Here is a 25,214-nt window from a genome sequence, read left to right on the forward strand (position 1 = left end):
AAACTCTCTGTTTCCCTTTCATAACTTTTCGGTCCCACCGAAAGAGCGAATCGGTCCCACCGAGATTGCAATGTAAACTCAGTGTTTCCCCTTTGTACCTTTTCGGTCTCACCGAGTTCCACTCTGTCTCACCGAAAGAGCAAATCGGCCCACCGAGTTTGCCTGACCAACTCTCTGGTTAGCTAATTACCAAATTCGGTCTCACCGAGTTTGTGTAATCGGTCTCACCGAGATTACGTTATGCCCAAACGCTAACCGAATCGGTCCTACCGAGTTGCATGTTTGTCCCACCGAAATTCCTAACGGTCACTAGGTTTACTACTTTGGTCAGACCGAGTTTTCTGATTCGGTCCCACCGAGATTGGTAAATTGTGTGTAACGGTTGGATTTTGTGTGGAGACTATATATACCCCTCCACCTCCTTCTCATTCGATGAGAGAGCCATCAGAACACACACACCATTCCTACTCATATGTTCTGAGAGAAAACCACCTACTCATGTGTTGAGATCAAGACATTCCATTCCTACCATATGAATCTTGATCTCTAGCCTTCCCAAGTTGCTTTCCACTCAAATTTTCTTTCCACCAAATCCAAATCCTATGAGAGAGAGTTGAGTGTTGGGGAGACTATCATTTGAAGCACAAGAGCAAGGAGTTCATTACCTACACACCATTTGTTACTTCTTGGAGAGTGGTGTCTCCTAGATTGGCTAGGTGTCACTTGGGAGCCTCCGACAAGATTGTGGAGTTGAACCAAGGAGTTTGTAAGGGCAAGGAGATCGCCTACTTCATGAAGATCTACCGCTAGTGAGGCAAGTCCTTCGTGGGCGATGGCCATGGTGGGATAGACAAGGTTGCTTCTTCATGGACCCTTTGTGGGTGGTTGCTTCTTCGTGGACCCTTCGTGGGTGGAGCCCTGTGTGGACTCGCGCAACCGTTACCCTTCGTGGGTTGAAGTCTCCATCAACGTGGATGTAGGATAGCACCACCTATCCGAACCACGGGAAAAACATCCGTGTCTCCAATAGCGTTTGAATTCTCCAAACCCTTCCCTTTACATTCCTGCAAGTTGCATGCCTTACTTTCCGCTGCCAATATACTCTTTGCATGCTTGCTTGAATTGTGTGATGATTACTTGACTTATCCTAAAATAGCTAAAATCTGCCAAGAACTAAAATTGGGAAAAGGTTAAGTTTTTATTTGGTCAAGTTGTCTAATCACCCCCCCCTCTAGACATACTTTCGATCCTATAAGTGGTATCAGAGCTTTGGTCTCCATTTGCTTGATCTCCATAGCTTTTGGTGGTCATAGCCTTGGTTTCACAACCTAGGAGAGTATGGCGTCTAGCGAGGGAAATTATCACCGTAGAGGTCCTTACTTTGATGGTACTAATTTTGCTAGTTGGAAGCATAAAATGAAAATGCATATTCTTGGACATAACCCCGCTGTTTGGGCTATTGTGTGTGTTGGTTTGCAAGGTGACTTCTTTGATGGGAGAGAACCAAACCGTGAAGCTACCGCGGATGAGTTGAAGATGTTGCAATACAATGCTCAAGCTTGTGATATTCTCTTCAACGGATTGTGCCCCGAAGAATTCAACAAAATCAGCCGCCTTGAGAATGCAAAGGAAATTTGGGACACTTTGATTGATATGCACGAAGGTACCGACTCCGTCAAGCAATCGAAGTTGGATGTGCTTCAAAGCCAACTTTACAAGTTCAAGATGAAGGATGGTGAAGGTGTCGCTGAAATGTACTCTAGGCTTGCTCTCATCACAAATGAGATTGCCGGCTTAGGAAGTGAAGAGATGACCGATAGATTCATCATCAAGAAGATCCTACGAGCCTTGGATGGAAAATATGATACCGTGTGCACATTGATCCAAATGATGCCCAATTACAAAGATCTCAAGCCAACGGAAGTGATTGGAAGAATTGTTGCTCATGAGATGTCACTTAAGGATAAAGAGGAACTTCACAACAAGTCAAGTGGTGCCTATAAAGCCTCATGTGAAGCCCCTACATCATCAAGTGAGAAACAAGACTTCAATGAAGAATTGAGCTTAATGGTGAAGAACTTCAACAAGTTCTACATGTGAAGCCCCTACATCTTCTAGTCGAGAGCAAAACTGTTACAATTGTGGAAGACCCGGACACTATTCCAACGAGTGTACGGCTCCCTACAAGAGAAGAGAAGATTCTCCAAAAAGAAGAAGCAAAGGATCACCACCAAGAGAGAGAAGGAGTAGAGATGATCGTTATGAACAAAGATACTCACGGAGAAGCAAGGATTCGGAAAGGAAGGAAAAATCATCAAGGAGCTACACAAGACGAAGACATCAAGCTCATGTTGGTGAATGGGTATCCGACTCCGACAGCCACTCCGAGAGAAGTTATCACTCCGACTCCGAAGATACTCAAGATGAAGGTGTTGCCGGTCTAGCACTTGTGTCAACCAACTCCTACGACATATTTGACTCACCAAATGAAGGAATTGGAAGATGCTTCATGGCCAAAGGTCCTAAGGTAACACACCCCGAGTATGTTGATTTCAATAGTGATGAAGATGACTTGTTAGGTGATGATTTGCTTGGTGCCAACTCTAGTGATGAATACTATGATAAAAGACCAATTAATCATGCTAATCAAGATAAACCGAGTGACAATGATAAGGAGAAGATTGAGGCTCTAACTAAAGAACTAAAAACTCTTAAGTTAGCTCATGACACTATCTTCGAAGATCACCGAGAACTTTTAAGAGCTCATGAGAAACTACGCTTTGAAAAGCTCAATCTTGAGCAAGAGCATGAGTTCTTGAAGGCAATCAATGATGATCTCCGCAAGAAAAGTTCTTCTTACATTGCCAAGCATTTACTCTTATCCACTTACATGCCTCAAGTCAAGTCTAGTAACAAGAAAGATTCTTCCTCTAGTAGTAACAATGATCATGCTAAATCGAATATTGTTGCTTCTAGTAGTTCTCTTGATTCCACTAATGATTCTCTTAGCCAAGTTACACTTGAGCAAGAAAATAGCTTATTGAAGGGAATTATAGAGAAAGGAGTGTACAAGAGCCTTGCCGGGAGTAAGCAATTCGAGGAAATTGTGCGCAAGCAAGAAATGCACCGGAAGAATCAAGGTGTTGGTTTTGAACGAAAGTTCAATGCCAATGGAGTTGAATGGGAAGAAGATCAATACCCCAAGACAAAGTTTGTCCCTCAACAAGAGAAGTTTTTCAAGGGGACGCAAGCTCAAGATGATCTTCCACCACGAGACTACGAGCAAAAAGGCAAGGACAAGCTTCAATAGGAAATTGATGCATTTGAAGAAGCTCCAAAGACCTTAGTCAAGTGGATTCCCAAGACTACTTCAAGTTCCACTTCATCAAGTACGACTACAACTCCAAGGATTCCCATCAAGATGATGTGGATCCAAAAGAAGAAGAACTAGAGAGTTCTTGAGGGTGACTCCGCCAACATACTTCATTCTTATCATTTTGGCAAGAACAAGTGCAATCAACTTCCACGTCTTGCACTAGTTCAAGGAGTCATAAACCCTCTTGTTGGTAAGACAAGGGACAAGGTAACCTAAAAGTTTTCATGGACATCATCTTTTGTGTGCATCACTCTATGTCTATGGATATCCTTGTTTGTTCCTTGTGGGACTAACCCATGTAGGTATTGAAAGTGCAATTCACTCAAATGGATAGATCCAAGAGATCTACATCAACATTGAGCATCCACATCTTCAATATCTACATGAAGTCATCATCGACAAAACCCAAGGTTAGTTCATCCCTCTTAGGGGGGATATCGCATCTAGGGGGAGCTTTACTCTAAGACTTGAGCTAAAGCAACTCTAAAGATGCGAACAAAACAATGCTTTATGTAAAAGTGGTAACCCCACTTGAGCTTAAACGATGAGTATGACCTACGATCAAGCGTTCTCACTTGACTCCTAAGTCAATATACTCATATATAGATGACCTAGTCATCGCAAATTGCTTGATAGATGCTAGAATTGGTTGTGCATGCTTTGCCACATATTTCATTTGCTATCTTATTGTGTGAGCATGTTGGTTGCATATTTTACTCATTCAAGGACATCCACTTGTTGTTTTGATTATTTGGCTTTATCTTCTTTTGCCAAGTGGATGGACAAGAATGCCTAAGAACCTCCTCTAGCTATCTATGCTTTTCTCGTCTCAAACTCTATTCATGCTGCATCACAAAATTTGATCAAGTCAGATTCGAACCACTCTGTGTGAGGAGCGCTCGGACTCCCCGATTCGTCATAGACTTAAACTTCCAAAACCTCTTTATGATTCTCGGTCTGACCGATACTCCACTTTCGGTCCTACCGAGATCATTGAGTTGATCTAGGTTTTCGATCTCGGTGCAACCAATTTGAACCCTTCGGTCACACCGAGTTTCAGTAACTGCACGCAGTTATGAATCTCGGTGCCACCGAGTTGTTCAACTCGGTCACACCGACAGGGTCGGGCTATATATAGTCACGGGCAAAATTTGGAAATTTTTCCGAACCCCTTCGCCTGCGCGATAGCCTGCTCTGCGCCCGAGGTCTCCGGATCGTCTTCTCGCCGCCAGCAGCCTCCAGTCGCTGGTCTCCATCGCCGTCAACGGGATTTCTGCCCCGCCGTTGCCGCCGTAGCAAGTCCCCGCCGAACTAGGGTATGGACTTGATTTTTGTGCTATTCCTCGATCTGATTCCTAGCACATTGTGATCATACTGTTTCTAGCCACGTTTGATAAACTTCTATCCAGTCAAAACGCTCATAGATTAGGTTTGATTCGAAAATTCTAGGTTTAGGTTTCCGCAGGAACCATCTCGGACCCACCGAGTTGAAAAACTCGGTCCCACCGATTTGGCTTATGCCATTGCACAAGTGAGACTCGGTCTGACCGAGAATTACTTATCGGTGTGACCGATTTTGGAACTGTGTGAAACCCTAGCAGTCTCGGTGCCACCGAACTGTGACTCGGTCCTACCGAGTTCACTAGTTTAGGTTCCAAAACTGCTTCGGTATCACCGAGTTTGAAAATCGGTAGATCCGAGATGATTTCAGTGGAAAACTAAAACTAAGTTTTTGGATCATTCTTTTTGCAAAAATCTCTGTATTTTGTGATGCTCATCCACTCTATCTCCTCTATAATCTATTCACAGGGTCAGCAGTCAGTTTGCATCATGTCAGACCAGAGTGACAGCCAAAACTTGTCAGAGCAGCAAGTGCAGTTGAGTGAGGGCACTAGCCCCTCAAGTTCCTCAGATGATGGCAGCAGGAGCACACCCAGCAACCTGCCTAAAGCCGCCACTAGACAAAGGAAGAAGAGAACCTCAGATTCTGAAGATGAGGACTATGTGGCAGAGGAAGAGGCCACTTCCAAGAGAGTTGAGCCAGCTCAAGGATCAAAGCCAGGCCTGAAAATCAAAAGGCCAGCAGGCAGGCAGCCCATGTCAAAGGCTAGAGCCTCAACTGAGAAGCCCACTTCCCAAGAGCCAGCTGCAGCTGAGGGCAAGAAAAGGAAAGAAAGAGTGAAGAAGACTATGGCTAGAGTGCTTGGGAAGGCCTCCATCATGGTAGAAGAGGATGAGGAAGAAGAAGCAGCTGCACCAGCGCCCAAGGCAGCCAAACTTATGGGAGATGCCATAAGGTCAGGGGGAGCTACATCCAAGCCCAAGGAAGCACCTAAGGCTGCATCTAAGCCTAAGAGTGCACCAAAGAGAAACACAAGAAGCATACCAGCCACTGAGAAGAACAAGGCCCCAGTGCCTGAGACTGTTGCTGAGGACGAGGAAGAGAATGTCCTTCGGAAGCTCAAGCCCAAGATCCCAGACCACAACGATGCTCATCCTGTGGCTGAGGATATGAAGCTCAGGAGAGACTCAGGGCTCAGGAAATGGAGAGAAGCAGATCCATACGCTTCTAGGAGAAGGACTGCAGTGGACTATAGGTTTCATACCAAGGAGCAGCAGGATTTCTATGAGACTGTGCTGCTAGATAAGAAGCCCATTGTCTGTGATATGCGATGGGTTGATTGGACATACATCAAGGAGAATGAGGAGCACTATCCTGGAGTGCAAGACAGCTTCATAGCTTGTGGAGTAGCTGACTTTGTTGGGCAGAAGCTCACAAAGTGGAATGAGGAACTTATCATGCAGTTCTACTCCACAGCTCACTTTTATCCGGATGGCAGGATCACATTGATGTCAGAAGGTACAAGGTACCACTCTACTGTTGAGGAATGGGTGAAGCTAATCAATGCCCCAGAGGAGCAAGCAGATGACTTGGATATCTATGCCAAGAAGAAGATGGACCATAACTCCATGTCCAACATGTACAAGGAGATTCCGGATGAAGCACTCGACACGTTCAAGTTTGGCTCAGTGCATTATCTGCTATCAGGATTGCCTACGATCAACTGGATCCTTAGGCACACCCTTCTGCCCAAGTCTGGAGATCACAAGATGATCAGAGGTCACGCGATCAATTTGCTTCATGTTTTTGACGTGCCTCAAAAATTCAAAGTCTTGAGCCTCAGAGTGGAAACGATGAAAAGGACCGCGGCAGATCAGAAGAGGAGCTGTGGATATGCCCCTCAGATTCAGGAGCTCATCAACTCCAAGATGGGCACGGGCGTATATTTGTTGGATAAGGAACACCTGCCCATCCGTCCAGATTTTGAGAACAATGAAGTTGTGATGACAGAGAATGAGCCATCGTCTGCACAAGCATATGCAAAGAAGGAGAAGGCGAGGAAGGAGAAAGCTGCCAGGATGCCTACTCAAGCGGAGGCATCTGATTACTTCTTTAAAACCAAAAAAGAGCAGCTTGGTTACTTGATTGCATCCACGCTGAGAATTGAGCAAAGTCTGGCCAACCTCACTAAGAATCAGCAGAGCCTAGAGAGGATCATGGAACAGAAGTTCTATGACTTGGATGTCAAAGTAACGGAAGTTCAGTCTGCAGTGGAGCAGCTCCAGGAGGACATGAATGAGAGGAGAGGCAGGACCACGACTCATGCTTTTTCTAGAGTGCCACGAGGCCCGAGGTCGTCTGCCGTGCCAGTTGCTGACACCAGAGCCACTACTTCAGCACCAGCTACAGCCTCAGCTCCAGCGTCTACTTCAGCTCAAACTCCAGCGACTACTTCAACATCTACAGAAGCCTTCGTCCTTGGAGTGATCCGGACTCCGCCACCACCTGAAGATCAAGCCTGAGCGTCGATCTAGTGCTATGCATTTTCTAGGAACTTTTTGGTAACTTGTTGCCAAAGGGGGAGAAGATGTATAGATCATAGGCTTCGAGAGAGAGAGTGTGTGTTGCTTTTCTCTCTTGCTTTATTTGGTGGTTTTTCGAACCTTTTCTGCTTTTGAGTGCTTGATACTACGTCATTATTTGTGAGACATCGATGATCATGTGTTTGATCATAAGCTACACTTAATGTTTTCTATCTATCGTTTGTGATCATTCACTATTCTTGGTGATGAGTGCATGTATTTCATTCTTATCATTTTGAGCGCTCCACCAAGATGTATGTGACATGGAAGAGTAACCCATGACTCTAACTCTTTGTGCATTTGCAGTCCAAAGCAAATTTTAAATATGCACAAATTTAGGGGGAGCTCTTACTTATCACATACTTCTCAAAGCGACGATATACTTCATGATTATTATCATTTGTCGAAGCTTTGATCTATATGTTGTCATCAATTACCAAAAAGGGGGAGATTGAAAGTGCAACTATCCCTAGGTGGTTTTGGTAATTCATAACAACATATAGCTCATTGAGCTAATGCTATTCCAAGATGATTATTTCAGGAAAGCTCAATGATTGGCATGGCATGGATGTGAAAGTGGAACCCTCAAAATGCTAAGGACAAAGGATTGGCTCAAGCTCAAAAGCTCAAGACTCTTCATTTTATATTTTAGTGATCCAAGATCACATTGAGTCCATAGGAAAAGCCAATACTATCAAGGAGGGATGGGGTGTTGCTTAATGAGCCTCTTGCTTCATGTGCTTAATGATATGCTCCAAAACCCTCAACTACTTTCCCATATCCACATATGACCTAAACTCTAAGCCAAACTCGGTCCTACCGATTCTTCCTATCCGGTGCCACCGAGTTTCACTTGTCATTAGCCACTGCCAAACCCTAGCAATTCGGTTCTACCGATAAGGATCTCGGTCCCACCGAGATGGGGTTGCAAACTCTCTGTTTCCCTTTCGTAACTTTTTGGTCCCACCGAAAGAGCGAATCGGTCCCACCGAGATTGCAATGTAAACTTAGTGTTTCCCCTTCGTAACTTTTCGGTCTCACCGAGTTCCACTCGGTCTCACCGAAAGAGCAAATCAGTCCCACCGAGTTTTCCTGACCAACTCTCTGGTTAGCTAATTACCAAATTCGGTCTCACCGAGTTTGTGTAATCGGTCTCACCGAGATTACGTTATGCCCAAACCCTAACCGAATCGGTCCTACCGAGTTGCATGTCAGTCCCACCGAAATTCCTAAGAAAGAATGCAAAGGCATCGGATTATAGAACACTTGAATAATTCGATGCTTAGATAACAAAGGAATTATGATTTCCAAAACGAAGGATCAGAAGCAGACGCTCTAATCAAGGATGGATAAGTAGAATAGACCTAGGGGCACAATCAATGACAAATAGATTGGTCAAGAGCCAGCTCATGTTCAAAATGACATCTGAGCCGGAAAGATAATTTAGAAGGATCAACTGATGATTGCATGCTTTCACACACATGTTGAATCGATAGGATCAAAATGATTGTGTCAATGGATACTAATGAATATTGCTACACATATGGAAAGCATCCATAATGCAAGAAGACAAGTATTTGCAGAGCAATAGTTTGAAGAGGATTCTCGGAAGATCGGATAGTATTTACGAGTATTTTGAAAAGCATGTGAACAACTGGGGATGAGTGGACCCCGGTTAATGAATTATCCTTAGTGCAAAAAGAAGCTGCAAAGCAGAAGGCACAAGGATTCTCGGAACAACCGAGAGTGCTAGGGGTATCTTGTAACAACATGAGCAACTGGGGATGAAGGTACAAGCGGCAAGGAGGTTATTCACGAGGATTACCGGTGGTCAGGAACTGTAAGGCAGTGGGCACAGAGTCACGAGAAACATCGAGGAGTACTCGCAGAATCTTCTGGCGAAGCAGGCGATCATCGGTAATGTCGGGGCTCTCCGGGAGGAAGTGGGTACGAGAACCTAATGTCAGAGTTAGCAAAATCATTTAACCCGAAAGGAAGAGAGATCACAGTCCCAGAGTATAGATGAGGAGTAAAAGATCCTAATACCACCCAATGGCGATGTGGGCCTGTAAGACACACAGCCATGTTAGTAAAAGTTTTTCAGTGACTAGACTCGACTTCGGCCAAGGAGTTGGAAAGGGGACTACCTACAGGCAGTCGGCTCTGATACCAACTTGTGACGCCCTCGATTCAATCTTACACTAATCATACACACAAATGTGTACGATCCAGATCAAGGACTCACGGGAAGATATCACAACACAACTCTAGACACAAATTAAAATAATACAAGCTTTATATTACAAGCCAGGGGCCTCGAGGGCTCGAATACATAAGCTCAAATACACAAGAGTCAACGGAAGCAACAATATCTGAGTACAGACATAAGTTAGACAAGTTTGCCTTAAGAAGGCCAGCACAAAAGCATCTACGATCGAAAAGGCAAGGCCTCCTGCCTGGGAGCCTCCTAACTACTCCTGGTCGTCGTTAGTCTTCACGTAGTAGTAGGCATCGACGGTGGCATCTGGCTCCTGGGCTCTGACATCTGGTTGCATCAACCGGAAAGAAGAAGAAAGGGGGAAAAGGGGGAGCAAAGAAACCGTGAGTACTCATCCAAAGTACTCGCAAGCAAGGATCTACACTACATATGCAACATTATCAAAGGAAGGTTGTATATGTGGACTGGGCTGCAGAAATGCCAGAATAGAGGGGAGAACCTAGTCCTGTCGAAGACTAGCATCTTCTGGAAACCACCATCTTGCAGCAATAGGAGGGAGTAGAGTAGCATAAAGTAAAGTAGTAGTAGTGTTATCAACCTCGGCCAGAGATCCTTTCTCGACTCCCTGTGAGAAAGCAATCCCAGAGCCATACTATCCAGTTATCATCACAATCCATTTCTCATCACAAGTATCCAGTTCTAGTTGTATCAATCGGGATACAATTCCAAGTTTCCATTACCGTAGGACAGCCTATCGATAGATGTTTTCTTCCCTGCAGGGGTGCACCAACTTACCCACCACGCTCGATTAACTCCGGCCAGACACACTTTCCTGGGTCATGCCCAGCCTCGGCCAAACAATACGCTGCAACCCAACCTAGGCTTAATAGAGAGGTCAGCACACCGGACTAAACCTATGCCCCCAAGGGTCATGGGCCATCTCCCCGGGAACTCCTGCACGTTTCGTACGCGGCCGATGAGCAGACCTAGCTACCTCCTTCAACAAGGCAGGTGCTTACGCAGTCCAACCCAGTGCGCACCGCTCAGTCACTGCCGTCTATTAAGCTTCGGCTGATGTATACGACGCAGAACGCCCATACTATGCCCACGTGATGGTTAGTGCTATCAAGCTAGAGGCCCCTCAGATCAAATATCCAAATCATAGTGGATTAGGAACGCGCGGTAACAAGCAGAGACTCACGAAAGATGTGACCCCATCGCCCCGTCTCGAGGACTTGCGGCAAGGGCTAAGAATGCCCAGCCATGCCTCGTAATTATCTCGCGGGCACCCTCCAGGTCAACCCAACTCCACATCACTCGCAATTAAGCTCGCGCAGGTACCCCCCAGGGCCGACCCGTCTTTCCAAGTAACAGTGGTAAAGTCCAAGTATTCGTGTGCCCAAACATCAAGGGGAAAACCCGAGGAATCACCCCCGGTGAATTCCACTCGATGTAATCATAAAGGTGAACGTAAGGGGAACCACCCCCGAGGTTCACACTTGAGGGGTTGCACGATAGATTCGTATCTCGTATCGGAAGTGGTTAAGGCGGAATCACCCTCGATGACCACGACCGAATAGCTACACTACATGGTTAACATCAGAAGTGATGTAGAGGTCTCACCCTCGGCACTCGATAGTAACCCAGTAGTGTCGAGCAACTAAGGGGAAAGTGATGTGCGGTGCCGGGGCCTGGTCTTCGGTCCCGTTGATCGGGTCTTCAATGATGAAGTAGGGGCAACAAGGACAAGGTGGGGGTCACTGGTGGATGACTAACCAACCTACACTAAGCAGTTTAGGGTAAGCAGGTAGGTAACAATGAGCATGTTACAAAAGCAGGCTATGCATCAGAATAGGAGCAAACAATAACAGTAGCAAAATCTAATGCAAGCATGAGAGAATGGAACGGGCGATATCGGGATGATCAAAGGGGGGCTTGCCTGGTTGCTCTGGCAAGGAGGGGTCATCGTCGACGTAGTCGATCACAGGGGCAACATTGGTCTTGGGGTCTACCGGAGAGAAGAGGGGGAAGAAACAATAAATATAAAGCAAACATAGCATCACAAAGCATAACATGGCAATACGCGGTGCTAGGGGTGAACTAACGCGGTACTACACGTGGAAGACGGAGGGGATAAACATCCGAGGATGAATTCCTGGCGTTAGGCAGATTCCGGAGAGAGGAAAAGAGGGGGAAAGTTCCAAGTTCAGCATGCTAGGGGCATGTGACAGATGAACGAACCACGTATTCAGATTCATTGGATTTTTCTGAGCGACTTTCATGTAGAAAACATTTTCATCCGAGTTACGGTTTAATTTCTATGAATTTTCAAAGATTAAAGCATTATGTGGAATTATTAATATTAACAGAAAAGGAATACTATGCCAGCATGACATCAGCAGTCAACAGGACGGCTGACCAGGTCAAACTGACTAGTGGGGCCACGGGGACCTACATGTCAGCCTCTGTGGGCTAACAGTGGATTAACTATTCATGCAGGGTTAATTAGGGGTGTGGGTCCGATCTGTCAGTGAGTATTCTAATTAGCAGATTAGTTTGAAAACTTAATTATCTTAATTAAGCGCAAGGGCCCACAAGTCAGTGGCAGGGGGTGAACAATGGTCGCGTTGACCGTAGTCAACGCGGTCAACTGTGGTGCTGGGGCCCATGGTCAGCCTCACCGAGGTGGGCCCTACGCTTGCCAGGTCAGCGGCGGCACCGGAGGAGCTCCGGCGAGCACGCGCATGATGGCAGATCGCCGGAGATGCTCGGAAAAGTGCCACAAGACACCAAATCGCACGCGGTTTGTTGCATTCGAACATGGACTCGATGTCGCGCCACGTGGTGTGGTCGGTTGGACTTGGGGCTGACCCGAACTGTGCCGGCGACGAGTGGGGGTGGCGGTGGCTTTCGGGTGGAAGTGGATTAGCAGCAGCAGTGCACAAACGGGTGAGGCAAAGGGGGGAGCGAGGTCCTACGCGTGCGGGCGAGCTAAACGGGCACTGGCGCGGGACTATTTGGTCGCCGGAAGCTCGTCGGCGATGAGCCCCGGCGGTGATGGGCTCGGGCACGTACGAGACGGCAACTACGGGCACGTTGGGGGCGAGGAGAAGAGAGCAGGGAGGAAGGAGAGCTCACCGCAGAGCACAAGGAGGCCCGGTGGCAGTTTAGGAGCTGCAGGGGCGGCGCCGGAGACGAAGAAGATCGACGCCAGCCGGAGATGGGGACGAGGACGAACAGCGGCTGCGGTGCTTCCCAGCTCCACCTGAGGGCACCAGACGACGGAGTTGACCCCGGGGAGCTTCACGACAAGACAGCGGAGCGAGGCGGTGGTTGTGGCCACGGTGACGATGGAGAACAGCGGCGACCGCGTCGGTCTCCTCTCCAAAACGAAGCAGAGGGAGAGGTGTATCTGGGGCAGGAGAGGTGCAAGTGGGGGGAGAGGGGATCGAGGCGACAGGGAGGGAGGGGATCCTTATCCCCTCTTCGGCGAGGCGCGTGGCGACGAGTGGGTTCGACGACGACCGCTCGCGCGGGTCGGTCGAACAGGAGAAAGGGGAAAACAATAGGGGAGGGGAAGTGGACCGGCTGGCGTGGGCCGATGGCCAGCTCGGCCGTTTGGCCCAGTGGGGCAGGGGCCTTTTTTCTCTCTTCCCTCTGCTTTCCTTGTTTTTTGATTTATTCCTGTTTTGCAAATTGCTTAGCCACCATTAGAGTTTTATAAAATATGTGACTTAGCTCAACAATTATAGTGCAATATTTACAACTGCCAAAAAATGGTTTGGAGCCAAAATGATTTCATTTGAATTTTTAATAAATGATATGGCATTTTAAATTTCTGTTTTGATGTTGTTTCATGTTGTTTGAGTCACATAATGAATTTAGATGATGTTGTTTTTTTGAAGATAATTAGTTATGAATTATTTTCTATTTAATGAACAATTTAGTTTGCAGGTTTGAGAAATTTTGAATTTCACTCATAATTTGAATTTGAATTTGACTTTGATTTTTCATCAAGTGATAAATAGCTCAGTAAGCATGGTGACCTGGCACCATTAACAGGGGATTACTGTAGCATGACACTGGGGGTGTTACACAATGCCTGTCCTTTTTGATATGATGCAGTGTCCCTATAGTTACTTCCCTTTGTAATCACACCACCTTTGCCAAAAACAGGGAAGCACAACTGGTTCCTCGCTCGATCAGATGACGACAAAAGACTGATGATCACTCGGACACATGAGCCGGAAAATTTATATTGCAAAAACCCCACTGTATGCAAGCACCGTGAAATACGTGAGTATCCGGACAGTGGTTGTTACGTCTATGAGCGGGATACCAGCTTGTTGGGGCCTTCAGGATTTTTGAGTTGGAGGCGGGTAAACAGCCTTGGTTCACACTCTTTGTTTCTCGAACTCAATTATCTGATTAACCAGGAGATCACCGTTGGCAAGGACCTTGATGGCAGAGAAGATCTGTTTGCTATGGAAAACTGTGTCTACACAGCGAGCCCTAGGAGTTTGGGAGCAAACTCCCCTGATTGTCAACGATACAGTCTGTAGCCAAAAGAAGGTGAGAATGACAAAGGCATCTAGATTAACTTTGAACCTTGGATGTGTCGAGTCCGACAGGCAGTGATGTGGTTCAAGCCTTCAGTTTGATAGGTAATTCGGCTATTGCATCGGAAGGGTGGAGTACTGGTGTCTCCCGATCACTGGTGGCTAAACCGGGGCTGCAAATTATGATGGTGTTGGATCATCTCTCTTTGAATGACTTGTTGTCTTTGCTTCTTGTTCTGGATGGGTAGTTCTCTCTTTTGTTATGCGTATTCCTTGTCATTTGTCACCCTCGTCTATGTCACTCTTACTACGTAATAGTTGCCTCTATTTAGAATGTCATTCTCGTCTGGATCACGAGAGTCTAAGCACTGTAGATGGGTGTGTTTTGGTGGTGTAGCAAGACTTCTTATGAAGTATCATGTCTTGCTATTTATGTCAGAAGTAGACACTAGTCAGCGTTTGACTGTTGTATATATCTTTGTTTCGAACTGTTTATTGTCTCAAACTGCTGGTGGGCTAAATGTGGGCATCACCATTCTCCAGTGTTCAGAGTATATCTCCTTTTTTTCAAGTTATAATTTGAGCTCAGTGTCTTTTCGATAATGTACACTTGTTTGGGCCAGTGAGGTGTCGTTGAATATGGGCCAAGTAGTAACGCAATGCCAAATAGGTCAATTATGAATCTCAGGCCGGGCTCTCAAAAGATCCTTAAAAAACAGTCGGGCTCTCAAAAAAAGAATAGGGACTCTTAGGCTGACATGTGGGTGCCACCGGTGTTTTCGTGCGCTTGCGCGCCGAGAGCATATTGGCGCGTGTTTGAAATTCATGCTACCTTTTCATCCCCAATCTCCCGCCCCTCGCCCACCTCTGGAATCTCGATTCCTACTCCAGTTCCCCCAAATCCCCCTCCTTTACTCTTTGTACTCAAGCGCACTATCATGTCGCCGGTTAACGCGGATCTCTGAGCCGGAGATCCTAAGGTCCATCCTGCCTTTGGGCGCTGTGTGCTGTCGCTCAATAGTGGCATGGCGGCGCTTGATGACCAGTTTGCCGGCAAAGTGCTGATGGTAACCATCAATGGCGACCGGCATCCCGGCTCGCCGGACGACCTTGTCAATGCTCTTGGCATTGCGCACGGCATTCCAATAAGTGACTTGCTCGTCGAAGTCTGCCGCCACCGGTTGATTTCTTCGTCAGGTTCCGGACAACTTTCGACTGCAGTCATGTGTTCGAATCTTCCCAGTGTTTGTTCTGCCATGGCGCGCTGGTGAGCTTTGATCGGTGGCACCCAGGATGGGGCTCGGTGCCCTCCGAGCTTGAGTTTTTAACAAAGCTTACCTTCCACGGCATGCCTCGACGTGCTTGGAACAGCGAGTCCATGAATGAGCTTATCAACAACCTTGGGGTGAGCTCGTAAGTATGTTTTTCCTCCAGACAGCTGGGCTCTGACGGTTATGGCATGGATGAAGAAGTCGTCCACCATACCGAAGGTGATTGGTGTTGAGATACCGGTGCAAGAACCGGGGTTGTACTATTTGTCGCCACCAAGGCCGCCGCGGACCACGTTAGGGATGTACCCGTATCGAGTGTTCGTGCATGTCGAAGAAGTGGTCAGTCCATCAATTGAAGTCCTACCGCTGCTGCTGGTGCCTGGGTCCGTCGATGACGTCCATTATAGGAGTCAACGTCAGACTTTCCCTGTGTTTCTCAGAATGATGGATGGCACATGGCCTACTCCATCGCGCGGCGGAGGTCACTGCTTCTTTGGGAGAAGAGGCAGGGCTGGCTTCCTGGATGTGCTCTAATTTGAGGTAACAACGGAATCTTGTCAGATACTGTACTAGTTAAATCCGAGCTATGGGTGTGCAACACTGATGTGCCAGTACATTTGATTGTGACATGTTCTATTTTTTTACCTGAACGTTTTTAGAAAGGGTTGTACATCAACTTAATGTTCTAGCAGAACTTATATACTGTGTTGTCTGTCTGTTTTCTTTGTACAACATTCAAGATATTTCCCCATCATTGATAAAGACGATGAAACGTTATGTACGAGTTCGTTGGTTTCAGCATAGCCCTACCCATAGCGATCTACTGCTTCCACCCTGATTGTGCCGCCTGCGTGAAATTCTTGTATGCAAGTTCAGTGTGCTATGATGTTCTATATGATTGTGTCAACTATATAAGTTTTTACTGAGCATCATCAATGCATATGGCTGAAAGATGTATTTACGAGCATCGACCGATGAGTCTCTCTCTCTCACACACACACACAAACACAAACACACACACACGCACAAGTGGGACCCGTTGAATTATTTCTTCGCTCGCGACAGCTTTTAATTAGGTTCCACTGTACTCTAACTTTTTTCTTAAGTTATTAATTGAGCTCAGTGACTTCAAAAAGTTGTATCGAAGCCTTGTTTGGGCCTTTCTGGCGTCGCTGAATGTGGTCTGAGTAGCCATGTAAGGTTGTACTGTACTACACAGGCCCTTTTTTCAACATCAGCAATGCAACTGGGCCGACAGTTGTACACAATCCGGGTCAACTTGTTATTCTCCGCCCCGCTGGGCTGCAAATCTTTCCTAGGAGGGATGCATTAGGCTTAACAAGAAAATGGGCTTTAAGAAATAATAAGTGGGATGTAATTATAAAAACTGGGCAGTAACTATAATAAATGCACCAAACACATAATTAGTTTATAAAATATTACTTTTGGATTTTGAAATTTTAATTTCATTAATTGTTGCGCGCGCAATGTTTAGTTGGATTTTTACGTAATAAAAATTTATATTGAAATTGTATTTAATCTGGCTAGAAATTTTGAGACAAAAATATTTCGGATCCCATCAAAATGTGGGAAATTTTATTGAATTCTATTTCGAACGGTTGTTTGAAATTATTAATCGTTGTCCTAGCTAGAAAATGGGTTGTGCTTTAAACAAACTGTAAATGGGCTCTAGTAAATTCCATTAGAATTCAAAAATGGGTTGTACATTCTTACAAATCACAAATGGGCTATAAGTTCTCTGCCACAGACTTGTGGGCCTACCTAAGTTGATGCGTATGCAAGGCTTTGTCAACTTATAGTCAACACACGGTTCTAGCAGCAGTGTCCGTTGGATGTCCGTCCAACTGATGTCGTGCTTCATCTTCAATCTCGGATATTCTAGCTTCAGCCACGCAAAAAATGATTCCTCCCCCTGACATCTGGGGTGCACCATTTCGGAGGCTGACCTGTGGGCCTACTAAGTTGACGCGTACCAAGGGCTTTGTCAACTTAGTCAATATAAACGATTCTAGCTGCAGTGACCGTACGATGTCCATCTAACGACCGTCGTGATTCTTCAACCTCTGATCTTCTTGCTCCAGCCGCCCAAAGAAGCGCCGGTCGTGCCGCCTGCTCCTGCCTCCCGTGGCTGGCCGTGTTGCCGCGGAGGCCTCACCGCCCCCTACCACTCGCACCGATGGCCAGGCCCTGCGGCGACGGCATCCTCACACCGCAGCCGAACCAGTAAACTCTCGTACTCCTCTCCGCATGGGCATCCACTGCCGCGTCTTCCCTGGCTCCACGTCGTCCCCTTCCTAGGCCTCGTCGTTGTCCACCGCCTTGGTGCTCTCGGCGCGGCGTGGTTAATGTGGTCAACGACCGACTTCCATCAGAAGAGTACTGTACGTGGAGAGGCTGATAGCTGGGTCCACGGCTGCAGCAAGGAAGTGCCTCCTTATTACGCGAAAAATAATTATTCCTCCACCTGACAGCAGGGACCCACCAGACGGGCCACCGTATTTCGTAAAAATACGTTTCCCCCTGACTGTTGGGACCCACCAGCTACATCTTCGCATGCAAGGAAGCGCGTCCATATTACGGGAAAAATGATTTGCCCCTGACTGCTGGGACCCACCAGCTACATCTTCGCATGCAAGGAAGTGCCTGACAGTCGGGACCCACCTGGTCAAAGCGTACGTAGCGTTGTCATTCTGGTCACGAATGTGTACGTACATATGATCGGTCTGTCTGCAGGCTGCAGCGATGAACCGTGGCCGTGTAAGGAAGGGCACGTGTCGTAGTAGAGGGGTGCACGTGTCGTAGTAGAGGCGCGCATGTAGCTTGTACACATACGTACAGCGGCCAGGGTGCAAAAAGTAAATATGGCCACGTATGTACATACGGGCGGGGTCTCGAACGCCTACTCGCACATATGTACGGCTAGGGCTCGTGTACATGGCTGGGTCGGAACGGAGGAACTGCGTCGTCATTGTGTTCATTGGGAGGCCAAGGAACGCGTCGTGTTCATCGGGAGGCAACGGAACGTGTGCTGTTCATCGGGAGCCAACTGGCTTGGACGGAACAGCCGATGGAAACGAGGCCTGGCGTACCGCAAAATGGAGGAAACGGACTTGTGTTCGACTAGCCATGGTCGAAACGGGATCCCTTTCATCAGGAGGGGTCTGGAGTACCGCAAAACGGAGGAAACAGACCTCCTACGATCGAAACGGGGTCCTGTTGATCGGGGGGTGGCGTACCGCAAAACAGAGGAAACGGACTTGTGTTGGAGCACTACGGTCGAAACGGGGTCCTATTCATCGGGAGGGGTGTGGCGTACCGCAAAACAGGACTCCACGGGATACTGTTCGTCTCCATCGTCGACCTCCTCCAGCCTCCACGGGCTACTGTTCATCCACCGTCGACCTCCTCCAGCCTCCACCTACGACTGTTCATCCACGGGCTCTTGTTCATCCAGCCTCCACCACGCGCTCCTCCACCGGCTACTATTCAACCAGCCCTCTCCACGGGGTCCTATTCAACCACCCCTCCACGGGCTACTGTTCATCCAGCCCTCCACCGGCTACTGTTCAACCAGCCCTCCACGGGGTCATCCTATTCATCCAACCCTCCACGGGGTCTTGTTCGTCCACCCCCCAACCGGCTCGATCGATCGGGGTACTATTCATCCAGCAGCAACGGGCTCTACTACCACGGGGTCCTGTTCATCCAACCCACCACCGGGAACTGTTCATCCATACCCCCCCCAACAACGCTCACTGTTCAACTAAAGGCAGCATCAATCGGCTTCAGTTAGCAGCAGTAGCGAAGGAATCACTCGGGTTCAGTTAACAGCAAGGGATCGATCCCTCGGGTTCAGTAACGTAGCTAGTGCAATCGCTCGGGTTCAGTTAGAGCCCAACGCCTCGCTCGGGTTCAGTTAGAGCGCAACGCCTCGCACACACACACGTACATACGAGAGAAAGGCGGATAGCTTGGCCCCCGACCACCCACCGTAACGAGGAACTCCCCCGATATTTTCCTCTCCCTCGCTTCTACCATAGTTTTTTCCCTCATGGACGGCCCAAAGAATGTCAGCAGCTGCGTCTTCGGCCCACCCAGGACGAAAAGCCCATTTTCTGTCATGATTTTTTGTCATAGAAGTAGGACCCCACCACATCTATGATGATACTGGGTTTTTTCACAATTATCGTCATAGAAGTGTCTTAAGCATGACAGAAAAAATTTCATTCGGCCCGAAATGTCACGGATGTGTCATTTTTTAGTGAGTATAAACCCCTGCATTTCTTGTTCTTTGGGTTCGTCGAGCTAGGCCATGGAATCATCGGGCGAGCGAGCTGGGGAGAGAATGTTCTTCGTGCGCACCCCAGAGTTCGAACCTCTCAAGGGACTGCGGAACCCATGATCCGACATTTGGCGCGCCAGGTAGGGGTGCGCCGAAGCCTCTCTTCCATCGACCGATGCACCACCTCTCTGCCGCTTCCATGGCTGATGCTCATCGAGCCCGTGCTAAGCGCCAAGCCGCTCTCAACGCTCGCGTTGCCCAGATGGTGCATGATGTCTACTATGTAACCTTCTTCTTATAGACGTTGTTGGGCCTCCAAGTGCAGAGGTTTGTAGGACAGTAGCAAATTTCCCTCAAGTGGATGACCTAAGGTTTATCAATCCGTAGGAGGCGTAGGATGAAGATGGTCTCTCTCAAGCAACCCTGCAACCAAATAGCAAAGAGTCTCTTGTGTCCCCAACACACCCAATACAATGGTAAATTGTATAGGTGCACTAGTTCGGCGAAGAGATGGTGATACAAGTGCAATACGGATGGTAGATATAGGTTTTTGTAAACTGAAAATATAAAAACAGCAAGGTAGCAAGCGGTAAAAGTGAGCGTAAATGGTATTGCAATGCTAGGAAACAAGGCCTAGGGTTCATACTTTCACTAGTGCAAGTCCTCTCAACAATAATAACATAATTGGATCACATAACTATCCCTCAGCAAGCAACAAAGAGTCACTCCAAAGGCACTAATAGCGGAGAACAAACGAAGAGATTATGGTAGGGTACGAAACCACCTCAAAGTTATTGTTTCCAATAAATCCGTTGGGCTATTCCTATAAGTGTCAGAAACAGCCCTAGAGTTCATACTAGAATAACACCTTAAGGTACAAATCAACCAAAACCCTAATGTCACCTAGATACTCCAATGTCACCTCAAGTATCCGTGGGTATGATTATACGATATGCATCACACAATCTCCAACACATAGAACCTCAAAGAGTGCCCCAAAGTTTCTACCGGAGAATCACGACGAAAACGTGTGCCAACCCCTATGCATAGGTTCATGGGCGGAACCCGCAAGTTGATCACCAAAACATACATCAAGTGAATCACGTGATATCCCATTGTCACCACAGATACGCACGGCAAGACATACATCAAGTGTTCTCAAATCTTTAAAGACTCAATCTGATAAGATAACTTCAAAGGGGAAACTCAATCCATTACAAGAGAGAAGAGGGGGAGAAGAAACATAAGATCCAACTATAATAGCAAAGCCCGCGATACATCAAGATCGTGCCAAATCAAGAACATGAGAGATAGAGATCAAACACATAGCTACTGGTACATACCCTTAGCCCCGAGGGTGAACTAATTCCTCCTCATCATGGAGAGCGCCGGGATGATGAAGAAGGCCACCGGTGAGGGTTCCCCCCTCCGGCAGGGTGCCAGAACAGGGTCCTGATTGGTTTTGGGTGGCTACAGAGGCTTGCGGCAGCGGAACAACCGATCTAATTTCTGTTCTAGAAGTTTTACGATACGTAGGTATATATGGTTGCAAGGGGTACGTCGGTGGAGCTTCGGGGGCCCCACGAGGTAGGGGGCGCCCTAAGGGGGTGGGAACGCCCCCCACCCTCGTGGCCAGCTCCCGTATCTTCTGACGTAGAGCCCAAGTCTATCCAGTGGCTTTCCTTCCAAAAATAACTTCTCCAGTTGATTTCGTTCCGTTTCGACTCCGTCTGATATTCCTTTTCTTCAAAACACTGAAATAGGCATAAAACAACAAATCTGGGCTGGGCCTCCGCTTAATAGGTTAGTCCCAAAAATAATATAAAAGTGGATAATAAAGCCCAATATTACCCAAAATAGTAGATAACATAGCATGGAGCAACCAAAAATTATAGATATGTTGGAGACGTATCAAGCATCCCCAAGCTTAATTCCTGCTCGTCCTCGAGTAGGTAAATGATAAAAAAGATAATTTTTGATGTGGAATGCTAGTTGGCATAATTTCAATGTAATTCTTCTTACTTGTGATATGAATATTCAGATCCATAAGATTCAAAATAAAAGTTCATATTGACATAAAAATAATAATACTTCAAGCATACTAACTAAGCAATTATGTCATCTCAAAATAACATGGCCAAAGAAAGTTCATCCCTACAAAATCATATAGTTTAGTCATGCTCCATTTTCGTCACACAAGAATGCTCTCATCATGCACAACCCCGATGACAAACCAAGCAATTGTTTCATACTCTAGTAATCTCAAACTTATAAACCTTCACGCAATACATGAGCGCGAGCCATGGATATAGCACTATGGGTGGAATAGAATATGATGATGGGGGTTATGAGGAGAAGACAAAAAAGGAGAAAGTCTCACATCAACGAGGCTAATCAATGGGCTATGGAGATGCCCACCGATTGATGTTAATGCGAGGAGTAGTGATTGCCATGCAACGGATGCACTAGAGCTATAAATGTATGAAAGCTCAACAAAAGAAACTAAGTGGGTGTGCATCCAACTTGCTTGCTCACGAAGACCTAGGGAATTTGAGGAAGCCTATCGTTGGAATATACAAGCCAAGTTCTATAATGAAAAATTCCCACTAGTATATGAAAGTGACAAAACAAGAAACTCTCTATCATGAAGATTACGGTGCTACTTTGAAGCACAAGTGTGGAAAAAGGATAGTAGCATTGCCCCTTTTATTTTATTTTATTTTATTTTTTTCTCTCTTTTTTGGGCCTTCTTTTTTTTCTTTGGCCTTTCTCTTTTTTTGGGACAATGCTCTATTGAATGATGATCATCACACTTCTATTTATTTACAACTCAATGATTACAACTCGATACTAGAACAAAGTATGACTCTATATGAATGCCTCCGGCGGTGTACCGGGATATGCAATGAATCAAGAGTGACAAGTATGAAATAATTATGAATGGTGGCTTTGCCACAAATACTATGTCAACTACAAGATCATGCTAAGCAATATGACAATGATGAATGTGTCATGATAAACTGGATGGTGGTAAGTTGCATGGCAATATATCTCGGAATGGCTATTGAAATGCCATAATAGGTAGGTATGGTGGCTGTTTTGAGGAAGATATGAGGAGGTTTATGTGTGAAAGAGCGTATCATATCACGGGGTTTGGATGCACCGGCGAAGTTTGCACCAACTCTCAATGTGAGAAAGGGCAATGCACGGTACCGTAGAGGCTAGCAATGATGGAAGGGTGAGAGTGCGTATAATCCATGGACTCAACATTAGTCATAAAGAACTCATATACTTATTGCAAAAATCTACAAGCCATCAAAAACCAAAGTACTACGCGCATGCTCCTAGGGGGATAGATTGGTAGGAAAAGACCATCGCTCGTCCCCGACCGCCACTCATAAGGAGGACAATCAAATAACACCTCATGTTTCAAATTTGTTACATAACGTTTACCATACGTGCATGCTACGGGACTTGCAAACTTTGACACAAGCATTTCTCAAATTCACAACAACTCAACTAGCACAACTTTAATATCACTACCTCCATATCTCAAAACAATTATCAAGCATCAAACTTCTCTTAGTATTCAACACACTCATAAGAATTCTTACAAATCTTGTATGCTTAGCATATTAGGATTTTAAGCAAATTACCATGCTATTTAAGACTCTCAAAATAATATAAGTGAAGCATGAGAGTTTATCTATTTATTCAAAATAAAACTACCACCATGCTCTAAAAGATATAAGTGAAGCACTAGGGCAAACAACAAACTACTCCGAAAGATATAAGTGAAGATCAATGAGTAGTTAAATAATTATGCAACTATGTGAAGACTCTATAACATTTAAGAATTTCAGATCTTAGCACTTTATTCAAACAGATAGCAAAGCTAAAAAAAAAATTATGCTCCAAGCAAAACACATATCATGTGGTAAATAAAAATATAGCTCCAAGTAAAGTTACCGATGAACGAAGACGAAAGAGGGGATGCCTTCCGGGGCATCCCCAATCTTAGACGCTTGGTTATCCTTGAATATTACCTTGGGGTGCCTTGGGCATCCCCAAGCTTAGGCTCTTTCCACTCCTTATTCCATAGTCCATCGAATCTTTACCCAAAACTTGAAAACTTCACAACACAAAACTTAACAGAAAACTCGTGAGCTCCGTTAGCGAAAGAAAACAAAACACCACTTCAAGGTACTGTAACGAACTCATTATTTATTTATATTGTTGTTAAACCTACTGTATTACAACTTCTCAATGGTTTATAAACTATTTTACTAGCCATAGAGTCATCAAAATAAGCAAACAACACACGAAAAACAGAACAGTCTGTAGTAATCTGTAACTAACGCAAACTTATGGAACTAAAAAAATTCTAAAATAAATTGGTGGACCTGAGGAATTTGTCTAGTAATCATCTGCAAAAGGAATCAACTAAATAGCACTCTCCAGTAAAAATTTGAAGCTAATCTCGTGAGCGCTAAAGTTTCTGTTTTTTACAGCATGATCATAAAGACTTCACCCAAGTCTTCCCAAAGGTTCTACTTGGCACAAACACTAATTAAAACATAAAACCACATCTTAACAGAAGCTAGATGGGTTATTATTCCTAAACAGAAACAAAAAGCAAGAAACTAAAATAAAATTGGGTTGCCTCCCAACAAGCGCTATCGTTTAATGCCCCTAGCTAGGCATGATGATTTCAATGATGCTCACATAAAAGATAGGAATTGAAACATAAAGAGAGCATCATTAAGAATATGACTAGCGCATTTAAGTCTCATTCACTTCCTATGCATAGGGACTTTGTGAGCAAACAACTTATGGGAACAATAATCAACTTGCATAGGAAGGTAAAACAAAGATAACTTCAAAACTTTAAGCACATAGAGAGGAAACTTGATATTATTGCAATTCCTACAAGCATATATTCCTCCCTCATAATAATTTTCAGTAGCATCATGAATGAATTCAACAATATAACCAGCACCTAAAGCATTCTTTTCATGATCTACAAGCATAGAAATTTTACTACTCTCCACATAAGCAAAATTCTTCTCATGAATAATAGTGGGAGCAAACTCAACAAAATAACTATCATGTGATTGAAAATTAAGATCAAGATGACAAGTTTCATGGTTATTATTCTTTAAAGCATACGTGTCATCACAATAATCATCATAGATAGGAGGCATGCTTTCATCATAGTAAATTTTCTCATCAAAGCTTGGGGGACAAAAAAATATCATCTTCATCAAACATAGCTTCCCCAAGCTTGTGGCTTTGCATATCATTAGCATCATGGATATTCAAGGAATTCATACTAACAACATTGCAATCATGCTCATCATTCAAATATTTAGTGCCAAACATTTTAATGAATTCTTCTTCTAACACTTTGGCACAATTTTCTTTTCCATCATACTCACGAAAGATATTAAAAAGATGAAGCGTATGAGACAAACTCAATTCCATTTTTTGTAATTTTCTTTTATAAACAAAACTAGTGATAAAACAAGAAACAAAAAGATTCGATTTGCAAGATCTAAAGATA

Source organism: Triticum urartu, chromosome 3A, assembly GCF_056163025.1.
Source record: "Triticum urartu cultivar PI428250 chromosome 3A, HENAU_Tu73, whole genome shotgun sequence".
NCBI classification, from domain to species: Eukaryota; Viridiplantae; Streptophyta; class Magnoliopsida; order Poales; family Poaceae; genus Triticum; species Triticum urartu.